Source organism: Lathyrus oleraceus, chromosome 1, assembly GCF_024323335.1.
Source record: "Lathyrus oleraceus cultivar Zhongwan6 chromosome 1, CAAS_Psat_ZW6_1.0, whole genome shotgun sequence".
Classification (NCBI taxonomy): domain Eukaryota; kingdom Viridiplantae; phylum Streptophyta; class Magnoliopsida; order Fabales; family Fabaceae; genus Lathyrus; species Lathyrus oleraceus.
In genome coordinates this window covers 336,753,733-336,770,577 of record NC_066579.1, presented here as the reverse complement: position 1 = coordinate 336,770,577, position 16,845 = coordinate 336,753,733, and the positions used below count along the sequence as shown (strand labels likewise).

General features: G+C 36.4%; 1 non-coding gene across 1 annotated transcript; it reads left to right on the top strand.

Annotated features, from left to right (window-relative positions):
• Positions 1 to 3,950: 3,950 nt before the first annotated feature.
• LOC127115972 (small nucleolar RNA R71) lies at positions 3,951 to 4,057 on the top strand. The gene has a single exon (XR_007800968.1). It is a non-coding gene; the product is annotated as a small nucleolar RNA R71 (small nucleolar RNA).
• Positions 4,058 to 16,845: the final 12,788 nt, after the last annotated feature.

Sequence of the window (16,845 nt, the reverse complement as noted above, 5' to 3'; positions counted from 1 at the left end):
AAGCTATAGCTTCAATCCATTTTGATACGTAGTCAACCGCTACGAGTATGTACTTGTTACCGAAAGAAGGTGGGAAAGGTCCCATGAAATCTATTCCCCACACGTCGAAAATCTCTACTTCCAAAATGCCCTTTTGTGGCATCTCGTCACGTCTAGATATGTTTCCTGTGCGTTGACATCTATCACATTTCTTGATAGCCGCATGCACATCCTTCCATATGTTTGGCCAATAAAGACCGGCTTGTAGGATTTTGGAGCAGGTCTTGGATGTACTTGCATGTCCACCATAAGGAGCGGAGTGACAGTGTTGGATTATATTTTCTATCTCTTCTTCAGGTATACACCGACGGAAAATACCATCGGGGCCTCTTTTGAAAAGTAAAGGGTCATCCCAGTAATAATGTTTTATGTCATGGAAGAATCGTTTCTTTTGTTGGTAAGATAAATTAGGTGGAACTATTCCGGCAGCTAAATAATTGACGAAGTCAGCGTACCATGGTGTAACACATATAGCTAAGGTGGTCTCTACCTGTTTATCAGCTTTATTTTCTTCCAAAGTAGCTATAAGTTTATCGTACGAGAAATCATCGTTGATCGATGTTCTTTTCGGTTCCAGGTTTTCGAGTCTAGAGAGGTGATCTGCTACTACGTTTTCAGTTCCTTTTTTATCTTTGATTTCCAGATCGAATTCTTGTAGCAACAAGATCCACCTTAGGAGTCTAGGTTTAGCGTCCTTTTTTGTTAAGAGGTACTTAATGGCGGCGTGGTCAGTGTAAACGATTATTTTAGCTCCGACCAAGTAAGAACGAAATTTATCTAGTGCAAATACTACTGCTAAAAGTTCTTTCTCGGTCGTGGCGTAATTCATTTGTGCTTCATCTAGAGTTCTACTTGCATAATATATGACGTGAAGCTTTTTATCCTTTCGTTGTCCTAAAACAGCGCCCACGGCGTAGTCACTTGCGTCACACATTATTTCGAATGGTTCATTCCAATCCGGGGTCTGCATTATGGGTGCGGAGATCAATGCTTGTTTAAGCGTTTGAAATGCTTCTAAACATTTATTGTCAAAGATGAACTCAACATCTTTCATTAATAATCCGGTCAAAGGTTTAGTTATTTTAGAGAAATCTTTAATGAATCGTCGGTAAAAACCGGCGTGTCCTAAGAAGCTTCGTACTTCTCTCACAGTTTTCGGAGGTTGAAGGTTTTCGATTACTTCTATTTTGGCTTTGTCTACTTCAATTCCTCTATTTGATATGATGTGTCCTAAAACAATTCCTTCTTGTACCATAAAGTGACATTTTTCCCAATTAAGTACTAGGTTTACTTTTACACATCGTTCTAGAACTCTCTCTAGGTTTTCAAGACATTCTTCAAAGCTTTGTCCGCATACGGAAAAATCGTCCATAAATACTTCCATGATATTTTCGAGAAAATCGGCGAATATTGCCATCATGCACCTTTGGAAGGTTACGGGAGCATTGCACAAGCCAAACGGCATTCGTCGATAAGCGAAGGTACCAAAAGGACATGTGAATGTTGTCTTTTCTTGGTCATCAGGGTGAATTGGTATTTGAAAGAAGCCTGAGTAACCGTTTAGATAGCAGAAATGAGAATGTTTTGCTAATCGTTCTAACATTTGGTCTATGAATGGTAAAGGGAAATGATCTTTTCGGGTTGCTTTGTTTAGTTTCCTATAGTCAATGCATATTCTCCATCCCGATTCGATTCGTTTGGTTATAGTTTCTCCTTTTTCATTTTCAATAACTGTTATACCTCCTTTCTTTGGTACTACGTGTACAGGACTAACCCATTTGCTATCAGATATAGGATATATGATACCTGCCTCTAATAACTTTGTTACTTCCTTTTTCACTACCTCACTCAGGATCGAATTTAGTCTCCTCTGATGTTCCCTAGAGGTTTTACAGTCTTCTTCTAGCATGATGCGGTGCATACAAATAGAAGGACTTATTCCTTTAAGATCGGTGATGTTGTATCCTAGTGCGGTTGGATATTTTCTTAAGATATATAGGAGTTTTTCGGTTTCGAGTTTTCTTAGGTCTGCATTAACTATCACTGGTCGTTCAAGTTCTAAGTCTAGGAATTCATATCTTTGATTTTTGGGAAGTGTTTTCAGGTCGAGGTTTGGTTTCTTAAGGCATTGCGCAGGATTCGGTGTTATTGCTAAACATTGGTTGAGTTTGTCTTCTACACGATAGTCAAACAATTTGTCATTTTCTAACTCTGTTTCTTTTATGCATTCATCGATGATATCCATAAAGTAACATGTGTCATCTATTGCAGGTGCTTTCAAAAATTGGGAAAGAATGAACTCAGTTTTCTCTTCTCCTACTTCGAAAGTGAGTCGTCCTCGTTTTACGTCTATAATCGCACCGGCGGTTGCTAAGAATGGTCTTCCCAATATAATGGGTGTAACTTCATCTTCTCTTATGTCCATAATTATAAAATCGGTTGGAATGTAGAATTGACCTATGCGCACGGGAACGTTTTCAAGAATTCCTACAGGATATCTAACAGAACGATTTGCTAGTTGCACAGACATTTTAGTTGGTCTTAATTCTCCCATTTCCAGTTTCTTGCATATGGATAAAGGCATAACACTGATACCGGCTCCTAAATCGCATAAGGCTTTATCTATGACAAATTTTCCTATGTGACAGGGTATAGAGAAACTACCAGGATCCTTAAGTTTTGGAGGCATATTCTGGATTATGGCGCTACATTCAGCAGTGAGTGTAACGGTTTCGCTCTCTTCAAGTTTCCTTTTATTAGAAAGAATTTCTTTTAAGAACTTAGCATATGAGGGCATCTGCGTAATAGCTTCTGTAAACGGAATTGTGACGTTTAACTGTTTCAGTAGGTCAACAAATTTTTTAAATTGGCCCGCATCTTTAGTTTTAATAAGCCTTTGAGGGTAAGGGATAAGTGGTTTATAAGGTGGTGGAGGTACATAAGGTTCTTTCTTTTCTACGGTTTCCTTATTACTCTCTTCCTTTTCCTTAGGTTTATTTTCTTCCTTAGTTGACTTTTTAGAGTTTTGGTTTTCCATCCTTGGATCAGACGGTCCTTCTACTTCCGTTCCACTTCTTAATATGATTGCATGAGCGTGGCTTTTCGGGTTAGGTTGGGGCTGTCCAGGAAATGTACCAGTTGGGGCAGCAGTAGGCGCTTGTTGTTGAGCTACTTGTGAGATTTGTGTTTCCAGCATTTTGTTATGGGTAGCCAGGGCATCTACTTTACTTGCTAGTTGTTTAATTTGTTCACTAGTGTGTACATTCTGGTTTAAGAAGTCCTTATTGGTTTGCTGTTGAGAAACTATGAAGTTCTCCATCATGATTTCCAAGTTGGATTTCCTAGGAACGTTATTGTTAGGTGTAGATGGGATCGACTTTTGATATCCCGGAGGTATAGCTGGGGCTTGATTTGGAGCTTGTCCTGGTGCGTATAAAGCATTATTACTCTTATATGAAAAATTAGGATGGTTCTTCCAGTTAGAGTTATAGGTATGCGAGTAGGGATTTCCTTGAGCATAATTCACTTGTTCTGCTTGGATTCCTGTTAGGAGTTGACAATCTGCAGGAGTGTGACCTTGGATTCCACAGACTTCGCAATTTTGAGTTGCGGCAACCACAGTGGCTGGAGGTGATACATTTAAACTTTCAATTTTCTGGGCCAGAGCATCCACTTTTGCATTAACATGATCAAGGCTACTTATCTCGTACATGCCACTTTTCGTTTGAGGTTTTTCTACCATTGTTCGGTCGCTTCCCCACTGATAATGGTTTTGGGCCATGCTCTCGATAAGTTGATAAGCATCGGCATAAGGTTTATCCATAAGCGCACCACCTGCGGCGGCGTCTATTGTTAACCTTGTGTTGTATAAGAGACCATTATAGAAGGTATGAATTACTAACCAGTCCTCTAAACCATGGTGTGGACAAAGTCTCATCATGTCTTTGCATCTTTCCCATGCTTCGAAAAGAGACTCGTTATCTTTCTGTTTAAATCCATTTATCTGGGCTCTCAACATAGCTGTTTTGCTTGGAGGAAAATATCGGGCAAGAAAGACTTTCTTCAACTCGTTCCATGTGGTGACTAAGTTGGAAGGTAGAGACTGAAGCCATCTTCTAGCTTTATCTCTTAACGAGAAAGGAAAAAGACGAAGTCGAATTGCCTCTGAAGTGACACCATTAGCTTTAACAGTATCAGCGTATTGGACAAATACGGATAAATGAAGGTTTGGATCCTCGGTAGGATTTCCAGAGAATTGATTCTGTTGCACTGCTTGTAGCAGCGAAGGCTTAAGTTCGAAGTTGTTTGCTTCGATTGCGGGTGGAGCAATACTCGAATGCAGCTCATCTTGCGATGGAGCGGCGTAATCTCGAAGAGCACGAGCTGGTTCTGCCATCTCGGGTATCGGCGAAGGAAGAAGATTTTTGAGGTCGGGCACTTCAATAGGAGGGAGATTGTTTGCAGCACGATATTCCCGAATTCGTCGTAAGACTCGGAGATATAGTTCAATGTCGTTGATTCGTAAGTAAAACGGCTCGCCTTATGAGCGAGTGTGTGGCATACAAATCAACGAAAGAAAGAAAGAAAAATAAAAATTGCCTTAGTCTCCACAGCGTAACAGAAGAGCTACGATATCGACTAAATAAAAGTTCCCGCCAACGACGCCAAAAACTTGATCGCGACTTTATGAGTCGATTGGGGTACTAACTGCAAGTGCACAGTTCTATCGCGTAGTTTTAAAAGATATCGATCCCACAGGGACTTATGAATCGATATACTGTTTTCTAAGGTTACTTCGTAAAGCTAAGGCGGATGATACTTTGATTGTTTGGGGGAAAAGTAAAACTAAAATTAGATTTAAATTAAATATCAATTAAGCGGATATCGGTATGTAGTTCGTCGTAATTAGGGAATCAAATCTTCGTTGGTTTCTTGGTTTTAAAATAAATCTTTTCAGGAGACACTATTGATTAAAAGCCTTTTCTCAAACTCTCGCTCTGTTGAATAGACTATGACTTTATATTAACGTGCGCTGTCACTAATTAGTTAAGTCCAAAATCACTTTTTGAAAACAATAGAATCTATAGAAACTCTTTTTAAGAAAATAATAACCGTTTAAACACCCTCGTCTCAAACTCTCGCTCTATTGACTTAGATTATATAATTAAACTTAAATGCTTAACTCTCGTCCTCACATTTAACCTTTAAAAATACTTTTTGAAAAAGATTAGAATTTAATTAACTCTAAAAATTGCTTTCGCCCTGATTTAGAATTAATGTCCAATTTACACTGTCCAGTTAAAAACTCAAACTTTCGTTCTATTGATTTTAACTTCTTTATGTCTTTTACTCTCGTACAAAAACTTTGGGATTAACCCTGTAAATTGAGACCATAAAAAGAGTGATTTATTTTTTAAATGAAATTAAACCAACTTAGTTTTGATTCCTTCATTCCGCTTACTTTACATACCGGTATCTAAAATACTTAGCCAGACATGCTAAACGGGTCTAAACAATCATCATGCTTAAATAAAACCATATCAGGCAAACAATATAAATAAACAGTAATGCAGGGCATATATAAATTAAAACAATAAATTAAAGAACCTGAATAATTAATAGCAATCTTGAACACTCCACCACAGACCGGTTGGATTTGTTCTTGAACTCTTCAATCGGACAGGAAAATAAAAGCGAAGGAATAAAATACTATGATCTAACGTAAGGTTAGATCCAGTAAAAGATACACAATAGTTTCCGGTGTAGAAACTATTGTGTGAAAAATTAATTAAGTGCTTGAAAGATTGACTGGAAAAGAAAGAAATAAAAATTGCTAATAAAATAGAAAGCTGTAGAAAAATAATGCTGTAAAATATGCTTGCACGACGGAAAGAGACGGGGGGGCCTTCAGGGTTGGATAAAAGCAACTATTTATATTAATCCACTTTTGTAACGGTTTCCAAAAATGCCTTCCGTAAGTAGTCTTCACGTTCCAAGAGTCAAGCGGAAGAATAGGCTTCAACGTGCCTCTGTTGCGCGTTAAAAGTCAAAAATATAGGAGAGGGGTGTGACGTTCGTCACACCTTGTGTTACGCTCGTAACACAAGGTAGTAGGGCGTGACGCTCGTCACAGCTTCAGCGCTCCTGGCTTGTGATTGTGGGCTGGGCTTTAGTGGAATTTTCTTCTCATTATCTTTTTGCACCCCCTTTTCTTCCTTTTTCACTTATGCTTCAAATAAGTTACCTAAGACAAATAGAAGGAAAAATACCAAGTAATATCGAATAAAATGAAATAAATCGAAACAAATAATAATAAAATTTAATTAAATCGAGTCCAAAAGTGTGATATTATTTCATGTTATCAGAAAGCACCCCTAAATTCTGAAGACGCACGAGACACTATTGGGAATTGATTATTGTAGCTGGGTGTATAAAGCGTATATGGCAGCACCCTTAAATCTTCTCGCAAGCAAAATGTCGGGGGCTGTTAATTTATGTAGTCGGATGTGGAAAGCGTCTTTGAAAATACCCTAGGATCTTTAAGATGGGCATCGAGTGAAATGGTTGTGACCCGGTTTACTGCTACGTGCATTCATGTTTTCGGTGCCCTAAAGAGGGGACAAGGCAAAAAGCAGAACAACAGAAGTATAATAGCAATATATATATATATATATATATATATATATATATATATATATATATATATATATATATATATATATATATCACAATCATATAATTAATTTACAAATACATTAATTAAATTTTGCGGTCGACCGCAAGTGTATACCGACACTCGACCTCAAATATGTTGATTGGGTGGCTTGATGGTCGGTAGAGCTGGAGGACCGAGCACTTGGCTTGGGATATGTCGACCTCTATTATGTGTTTATAGGATTTATTTTTTGGTTGATATGAACTTGCGTCTTTGGATTTGGGGTGTCCTCTATACATATGAGATGCCTGGTTGTTATACCAGGGGCCGAGGGATTCTTGCTTGTTCATTCCCTTATCGAACAAAACCTGGGAGCTTCTATGGTGAATATATCTAGCCTTAGTCGTTGACAATGGTCAGACGCTGATATCGTTAGGTCTTTTAGTGGTCGGTGCTTGGGGTTTTCTTTGTCGGGCATCTCTAGTGACCCCCTGCTTTGCTATCTGATCGGTAGAAGCCTTGAGTGCATCCAGTGGAAGTCCTATGGTATCCATAAGATGCACCTCGATACTTGCTCGGCGCCTAGTGTTAACTACAAACTTGTGCCACTAGGACACCATTAACTACGAACTCGTGACACCTTCTTGATGCCGACTACCCAACCATCTCGGTCGTGGTGGAAAGCATTGGTATCTTCTTCTGACCGAAGTTCCGTGAGGATTATGACTGGTTTTCATAGAGATTTCTTTTAGAAGTCGGTACAATCCCATAATTGGATTCAAACTAATTTCCCCCCATTGAACTTTACAATTGTTAAAGAAGTTGCATGTCTCTACGATAGAGATGTGGTTGAGGCGGTGGTCGATCATATCATCGGCGATGAATATCTGCTCTCGTTTCCGAACACCACCAATTTTTAGATCTGAAGAGGAACGAGCGATGAAATTGAGCGGCTTGAACAAGTCTACTCAAATTATTCGAATCGTAAGGTTGAACATGGTTATGATTTGGAGTTTTACGAGCGTTACGAATTGACATCGAGATATGGATCTGAAATCGTGGATACCGCAGGAATCAAAAGTTGATTCCGATATACGATACAATTGTTCTGTTGCGGAATAAAAATGGTGAGGATTGTGAAAACTACAGCGAAGCGAAGCTTCTGGAACACTACGACAATGTGACACCGTGGATCGAAGATTGCGATCATGGTGCTTCTTGAACCAGAGGTATCGGTCTTGGTACGATGTCATTAATCAGTGTTTGTTATCTCCGATATTATAGACCTAGGGGTACATACATGGTTAGCACTCCAACGCCCAAGTCAGTTTAGGATTCAAGATAGTGGTAGGAAAAGTGAATATTATAGATTGTGTATCTGAAAACCTTTTACAAAAGTATTTATACCTTAGCCCAGAAGGGGCAAGTTGGATAATAAATTTTGTATTATTGAACATTTGATCGACACAGAAGAATGGATTCCAGATCTTTGACCCGACACTAAACAATTTCGTTCAATAAAATTAAGTGTAAATTTTATGCCAAATTTAGATTTAAATAACATAGATAATACTTGTTCATATATACTAATTCATATATTTGATATAAAAAATAAAATAATTATAAAATTAACTCTTTGAAATACTTGTTCTATAAGGAATGGTTACTTTCTATTAAACAAAAAAGTTAGCACATTACACGACAATATCCCCCACTATAAAACCACCATTTGTGCATTATTTCCTCACAAACACTAACCTTTTCGCCCCATAATTGTTTTTAGGATCTAACTAAAAGAATGGCTACTACTCATCAAAACTCTCAACCAGCTCTCCCCTTACACCTCTGTTTCTTCCTTCTCACCCTCCTAATATTCCTTGGTTTCTCATGGTACTCAAACTATGAACCAATAATAGAGAGCATAATGGATCAAGTAAAGTTGTTTCTAATGATTTCACCACTTCTGCTTCTGCTTGTCGTTCACTTTCTTTCCAACTATGGAGATGGAGGAGTATTGTCTTCTTTAATTCCTTTGCCGGAGAGAGAATCACTTCATAGAGCAGGTGGAACTCCTTGGGGTGTTGGTTTGTTTCTTGTTGTTCTTCTTTTCATGATTTCTTATCAATCTTCATTTCAAGAACGTTGGTTTCCTCTACTCAGTAGGTGAAATAATTAAGGAGTGAATATATATTATGAAACTTTGTTTGTAATTAGTTACTGTAACTAAAGTGAGCTCCCTTGTTTTTTTTTGTGAAATGAGATTTAACTTGTTTTCATCTTTTTTTTTTTTTTATTTCATGTAAGCTTCATGACTTTAAGTTTTTTTTCGCTCTTCATCTATGTTGTATTTATAAGGGCTTTAGATCAAATAGGATCGAATAATCAACCGATATGTTTAGAAAAACAAGGTTCAAAGGTTCAATTAGGGATGATAGGGTGGAAATAGGCCAACAAAGCTTTAGAATGCATAATCTAATCGACCATAAATTTTACAATAATGTTATTCTTATACACCCAATAATTATGGTCAACTGTGTTTTTTATTTTTGTAATAAATAAATAAAAATATTTATAAAAAAAAATTATTTTTAAAATTATTTTTATAATACAAATATAAAAAATTTCATTAACCAATTTTATTATTGAATTAACCACAAAAATATAGATTATAAACCAAATATTTTACTTATAGTTTTACTATTTCATTAACTAATAAAATACAGAATATTAACTAAATTTTGACATTAAAATATAAAATACAGACTTTGGTTAAAAATGAATTTTTATATTTTATATTTTAATGTCAAAATTTGGTTAATAGTACAATTTTATTGATTAATTAAATAGTAAACTTGGTTAATGAATTATAAATAAAATATATGATTAATCATTTATATTTTTGTGGTTAATACAATAATGAAGTTGGTTAATCAAAAAAAATTATATTTTGTGTTATAAAAATAATTAAAAAATAAAAATATTTTTTTATAATTTTTTTTTTATTTATTAAAAAAATAAAAATATTGTTCACCGTATAAATACGATTAAGAGTGTTTGGTGTAAGTATTGAGTGTAGCATTTAGTGTAGGAGGAACAATGCTCTAAATTTTAAGGTTTGAGTTTGATGTATGATTTATCATAATTTTTTTTGGTTTAATCTGACCCATTTTTAAAAGTTTGTTTTACATTAAAAGTTTTAAATAATTTATTTTACCATTTTTTTACGTCAAAAAGGTATTTTATATACTATTTAGTCTATTTTCTAATACATGTGCATATATAGGCCGACCTATAAAGTCTCATATGTCTTTTTAATAGTCTAAATTTGACCTATTTAATTAAATAAACTTTAAAAAATCCTAAGTCTAGCCTTTCTATTAAATAGGTTTGGGCAGACCATACCTTAACTAGGTCAGGTTATACGCCCTTGTGGGTCAACCTGACTTATTCTCACCCCTAGGGAAGGATCTGAGCCCTACCATTTTTAGTTAAATATATTGGGCTTGCATGAATACTCCTAGGGAAGTCTTCGAAGTAGCGGGCAACTTCTGGCAACGAGCCCGACCTTGGAAAGAAGTGAGATTGTTTGTAGTGGTTACTAAATTAGTGAGGAACAAACGCATTAAATGTTTTTCCATCATTGAAACGTTTCACCAATTTCTTTTACGCGTGATTTTAGATGACCATCTTAGGGCATGACGTTTCCTTGTATTGCACTTGAGTGCACTCGAGTTTGTTTACATTCCATTGGAGAAATTCAGTCGTAGATCTTGCAGCCTTCTACTTTTGCTGATCTGGCTTGTTGATTTCTTTCACCTATATATAAGAGTTTTAAAATTTTGAGAGAAATTTTTTCTACCTTTGAGGATCAGTTTCTGCTTGTGAGCATATTTCCTTCTTCTTCTCTAGGAGTCTTTCCCAAAGCGATTGTCATTCTTTGTGCAAAGCTTTCATTCTCCCCCCTTAAACCTCCCTTTTTCCATCAAATTATTCTTTTACCAGGTACTCTCCTTACTTTAAGCATTCCTTTATCTTTAGCATTTCATTTATTATATCCAATATGAGTGATTGTCCCATAGGTTTGTATAACAGTTCTGTGAGTGAGGATTCCTCAATAGTTAGGTTAAGAGTCTCTTCTGGCCCAAACTCTTCTGACATTGTCACTAAATCGTCAGCCTTTGAGATCATACATATAACTAATAATTTTGATTCAGAGATACTCTCTATAAGTGTTATGCATAAGGGAACTACTTTCAGTGATTCCTCTTTTGAAGCCCTCCTCTCAGATGAGAATGCAGAAAATGATCATGTCGTCACCTTTATGCATATCTCTTCTCAAAACACATGAACTTCAACTTTTTCTGCTATGATGACTCTAAAAATGGCGGTTGCTATCTTGAATAAAGAAGATGCTAAAGACTACGTTCAGGCTTACTAAAAAGCCTACAATAGAGATCCTATTGATGTTGACATCAAGGACCATTTAGAGCATGGGGCCCAACCGGACGAAGTTTGTTGGCTTAAACCATTTGAGACATTTAAGGTTTGTGAACTATTCCTGAAAGGGGTTATGTTAGTGGATCTGGTCCATGCGAGAAAATACAATTGGGTGGATGCCGAGATAGTGGGAAACCTATATGTTTTATGTACTCCGGTGGAAGTAAATGTAGCCAACATCGTGGTCGGATGTCTCTTTGGTTGGTCGATCCTTCCGGTAGATCTGGAGCAAAGGATACGCAACACCTTTGAATGATGTTCATTCCCTTTTACGAGTGTCTATTCACCAAGATAAATTTGCATCTTCCTCTGTCATAATTGGGGGGGAGGTGTTGAAGTAGCTGAAGGTTTCCCCCTTTCAACTTCAATCAGGCTCCTAGGCTTATATAAATATGTTCCGATTTTGGGCCGACTATAGGTCTTGGAAACCTTACTATCAGTTGTTCTTCAATCTGTTCCGAGTTACACACACTTCCCAAAATGATATCTGGGATAAGGGGCTTATCGTGCTTTGTCAGCATCTTCCCCTATTTAGCCCTTTTTTGAAGACTAGGACGATTTTCTGGTTCACTTTGTGTTGGCGAGACCTAGCACTTAAGAGGTTCACCTTTCCTTCTACTCCTTTTGAATCATCTCACTCTTGTAAGAGCAAGTTTGGTTCTGAACTCTTTTTGACTATGATCCTCATTCATAAAAAAAATCAAATTAGATTACCTCACTGTTAAAGAAGTTATTATGTATAGGGATATGAAGTCTCTATATTGGAGGCTTGGCTATGAGGAAGAGTTAGGCCTCAACGAAGTGTCATCATCCCATCAAAGGAAGAAATCCATTGATACTCGTGCCATTGTGAGTGAGATCTTTTTTAAATAAAAAAAGCACTCACCAGAAGGAGAACTCTGTTGGATACCAATAATTAAGAAAAATTGAGTAGTCCAAGCTAACTAACCAAAGAGAAATAACCGTCTAAGAAATTGTAGCAGTGATACTTTAGAATGAATATGGTGAAAAAAATGATTACAATTACTCTGAACAATTAACCTACATATCCATATATTATCACACCATAGACCTAGCCCCATTACAACCTGAAAATACCTCAAAAAGTGTGTGTAATGTGTAATTGATAATTGAGATAGAGCTTATGCAAGCATATGGTATGATAACGCGTACTGTGAGTTTTGAGTGCATATACATTAACACTTGAGAGAACTGGTGAGAGTATGAATAGGGCGGACAAGAGAAACAGTGTTATCAAGTGTTGGTGTGACAAATCATTTTACCTCGATGATCAGGTCAAACGAAAAGTATGAACAAAGGAAAATCATGGAATATCATCACAGGTATGTGTTTAAATTTTGTTATGTCGATGATTGGTGACATCATGTTTTTATGCTAAAATTTGCTTGATGGAAAGCAACAAGATAAGTTTGGGGTTGTGATTAGGCATCATTTGTGTTAGTTTTATTATCGTTTGAATGACAAAAGCAGTTGAAAATTATTGTGAGTTTGGGTAGTAGTTTAAGCTTATTTTAGTAGATTTTTATCATGTCTTGATCTGTTGAGGTTTTATTGATTCTGAGCTATTTTACGCGCTTGAGGTGGTGTTTCGTGTGTTTGCAGGTCTGAAGTATCAAGAGGAATTTGATTAGAGAAGAATCCAGACAAAAATTCATGAGCAGGAGAAAAAGAGAGGATTTTGTGCATCCCATGCTCATACGTGTATGAGGGGTCTCATACGCGTATGGCCACTTAGCCCCACCTGCCAACCTACGTGTAACACCAAAGAGGGGGGGGGGGATCATGCATCTGCTCATACGCATATGGGATGGTCCATATGTGTATGACGCTAACCAGCCAAGGCCCTCCTGTGCAGACAAGAGCCTTATGTGTATGGCTCCACCTGGGCCACACACCCTACTTTAGGCTATACATGTATGAGTTAGTGCAAAAATGGGTCATACACGTTAGGAGGAGGACATACGCGTATGACACGACCCAGATCTGAAATTCCCAAATTTTACCTATTTAGCCAAAAAATGTGAATTTCCAAAGGTTGGACGGTTTTTTAGTACATAGAATGAGTTTTAAAGGCTAGAGAACTGAATAATTCATGGTGGATCAAGGATTTCATGATATTTAAGTGATTGAAGATCTCTTTTCTTCCATTAATTTGTAATGTTTATACTTTATGCTTTGTGTTTCTTTACTATTATGAGTAGCTAAATCCCTCAATGCTATGAGGCGTCCCTGATTCGGATTTATTAAATAATTTTAATTTGAACCTTGTAGTGACATTGATTTAATGATAGTTGATTTACTCGCATATTTTTCTTAATGCTTTATCTCTCAGACAAATTGAGTTTGATTTATGGTTAATGTTTAGGTTGGACCGCCATTATTAACGCCTAATTGTGAGTAATTTATAGTAGATATCACTTAGGACTAGAGATACACATATAGGAGGAGGACATATGCGTATGACATGGCCCAGGTCTGAAAATCCCAAATTTCGCATATTTAGTCAAAAAATGTGAATTTCCAAAGTTGGATATTTTTTAGTAGAAAGAACATGTTTTGAAGGCTGGAGAACTGGATAATTTGTGGTGGATCAAGTATTTCATGAACTTTAAGTGATTGAAGACCTCTTTTCTTCCACTAATTTGTAATGTTTATACTTTCTGCTTTATGTTTCTTTACTATTATGAGTAGCTAAATCCCCCAATGCTAGGGGATATCCCTGATTCAGATTTATGCAATAATTTTAGTTTGAACCTTGTAATGGCATTGATTTGGTGATAGTTGACTTACTCACAATTTGTTCTTAATGCTTTTTGTCTCTGACAAATTTAGTTTGATTTACGGTTAATATTTAGGTTGGACCACCATTGTTAACGCCTAATTATGAGTAATTCATAGTAGATATCACCTAGGACTAGGGATACCCTATGGAAACTAGAATATTATTGATTACAATAATGCTTAATTTCATCTGTAATTCACTATGGACGTAGGGATTAATTTGAATGATTAAAGGTTTTCTCGCTAAGAACTTAGGAGTAAACACCCTTAAGGACCGGTAATCAGTGTTATTAAATTATGTTGTTGCAAGGTCATGTTTCTTTTTTTGAAGAATTCAATCATACATATTCCTTGGCATGTTCACTCATAATCTCTTTTAAACTATTCACTTGCTTTATTTACTTTCTATTTCATTTTATTTTCTGTTTTTTCAAACAAACAATCCAAAACCCCCAAGGCTTTTGTTTAACTAAGTTAAAACATGAACTTTATATCGTCAAGCAATCTGTGAGGTCAATACTTGGGATTTCCCATTATTAATATATTGGCATATTAGTATGCTTTCTAATTTACCAATCAAGTTTTTGGGCTTGTCTTTTACAAGCAAATTAGTCAACGGTTTAGCAATCTTTGAAAAATATCTTATGAACCTACGATAGAAACTTGCATGTCCTAAGAAACTCCTTGTCCCCTTTTCATTCACTGAGGGTGGAAGATTAACAATTACCTCCACTTTTTCTTTGTCAACTTCTATTCCCTTATGGGAATTTTGTGACCTACCAGTATACCTTCTTGTACCATAAAATGGCATTTATCCCAATTCAAAATCAGGTTTGTTTGCTGGCACATTTCTAAGATAAAAGACAAGTTAGTTAAATAGTTATCAAAAGAAGAACCAAAAATATAAAAATCATTCATAAACACTTCCTTGTGCTTTTCAAGCATGTCAGTGAATATGGATGTCATTAATCTTTGAAAATTAGCAGGGGTGTTGCACAATCCAAATTTTATGCTCTTGTAGGAAAAAATACCATAGGGGCATCTGAACATTGTCTTCTCTTGATCCTCAGGGGCTAAGGCAATCATATTTGAAGGAAAATTGCGATCCAAAATGCAGCGAAGATTAAAATATTCCCTTTAGTGATCCTTACAAATGGGCATGATCAGTGATAGAAATTGTTACCTCTTATGGCGATTGAAACCTTTGATGTAGATCTAAGGAGTGATCATGAGCATTGAATGGTGACAACGCCTCTACTCAGTCCACACGAATGGATTCCTTCAGTCTCAGTGCTAGCTGCTACGAATGAAGGCTTTGAGTGAGTGAGAGAGAGAGAGAGAGAGAGAGAAAGAGAAACGAAATTTCGTCTAGTCAAATGCTTCTGCACAAGGGTTCTATTTATAGAATCACTTGTGTGGGATGCGAGATAAAAATACCACTTAAGTGTATGTCGCATATATCTTATGATATACCAAAAATCACTTAAGCGTGTGGTACCTTACCATATTTCGTATTCTACTTAAGTGCGTTGTACCGTACGATGTTCTACAATTCACTTAATTGCACTGTACCTTACGGTGTTCCTTATTTACTCTATCTCTCATCAATCCTTTCTTTTATGTGTGACCCTGTAGGTTTTTGCGACATTGTCAATTATATAAAATCACATATTTAACATAATAAATAGTGAGCGGTATCTAGCAATATATCATTGCTACCCAAGACACGAAAATGTCATGTGATCTGACATATCCTCTTTTGTGATAATACTTGTGTGTACCATTACCCTTTTTGCCCTTATGTTTATATTGAACACAAGGCATAGACCGTGTCATCCTTGTCCAGTTCAATATTGGACCCTTGGACATTTATCCTGTTACGCAGGATATGCAAACTCCATCTAAGTCACCCATGTCCCTCAGCATGTTTCATGGAGTATCCATCAACTGTCTTTATGGTCATTTAGTTACAGAAAATGTTTTATCAGCCATAAAGCACTCGACTCTATATCTAGAGTCCATAGTGGTTTCAGGTCGAAGGGTGGTATACATCACTATCACCATGAGAATAACTTATGACACTTTGCATAACATTCTATGTAGTATTCTCATAGCGGGTCAATCCAGCATAAATATTACTCCTAATATTCATACATATGTTTAAGACTTGATAACTCTTTATCCATAATCCATGAGATGTGATCATCAGTCTATATACATAATAGTCTTAATGCTTTAATGTTATCCCACTTCACAATAAAGCTCGACTACGGATACTTTAAGAACAGTGTCCTTATGTTTAATGGGATCTCATGATTAAGTCACCCTTGATATATTAAACAGACTAGCTATTTTATGGACTTTATTAAACAAACATAATAAAGAAAAAACCTTTTATTATTAATAAATAATTCGATACAGTACCAAAAGGATTGGCCTCTAGGGCTTACACCAACAATATTGTACCCCAAGTATCCACCCAAAATATAATAGTACTCATGACCGGCCAGACTCTCTAACATCTGATCAATAAAAAGGAAATGAAAATGATTTTTCCTTGTTGCGATGTTGAGCCTTCATCTTTTGCTTTCAGTATCACCATTTTTCCTCCCTTCTTTGGCACCACGTGCACTAAACTCACCCATGAACTATAAGAAATAGGATAAATTAGACATGTATCTAGCAGCTTCACCACTTCCTTTCTAACTACCTCTTTCATTGCTGGTTTCAATCTTCTTTGGGGTTGAACCAATAGCTTGTGATCATCCTCCATCAGTATTTTGTACATGCATATTGTGGGGCTAATTCCATTCAAGTCTCTAATGGTCTATCCCATAGAACTTTTTTATTTC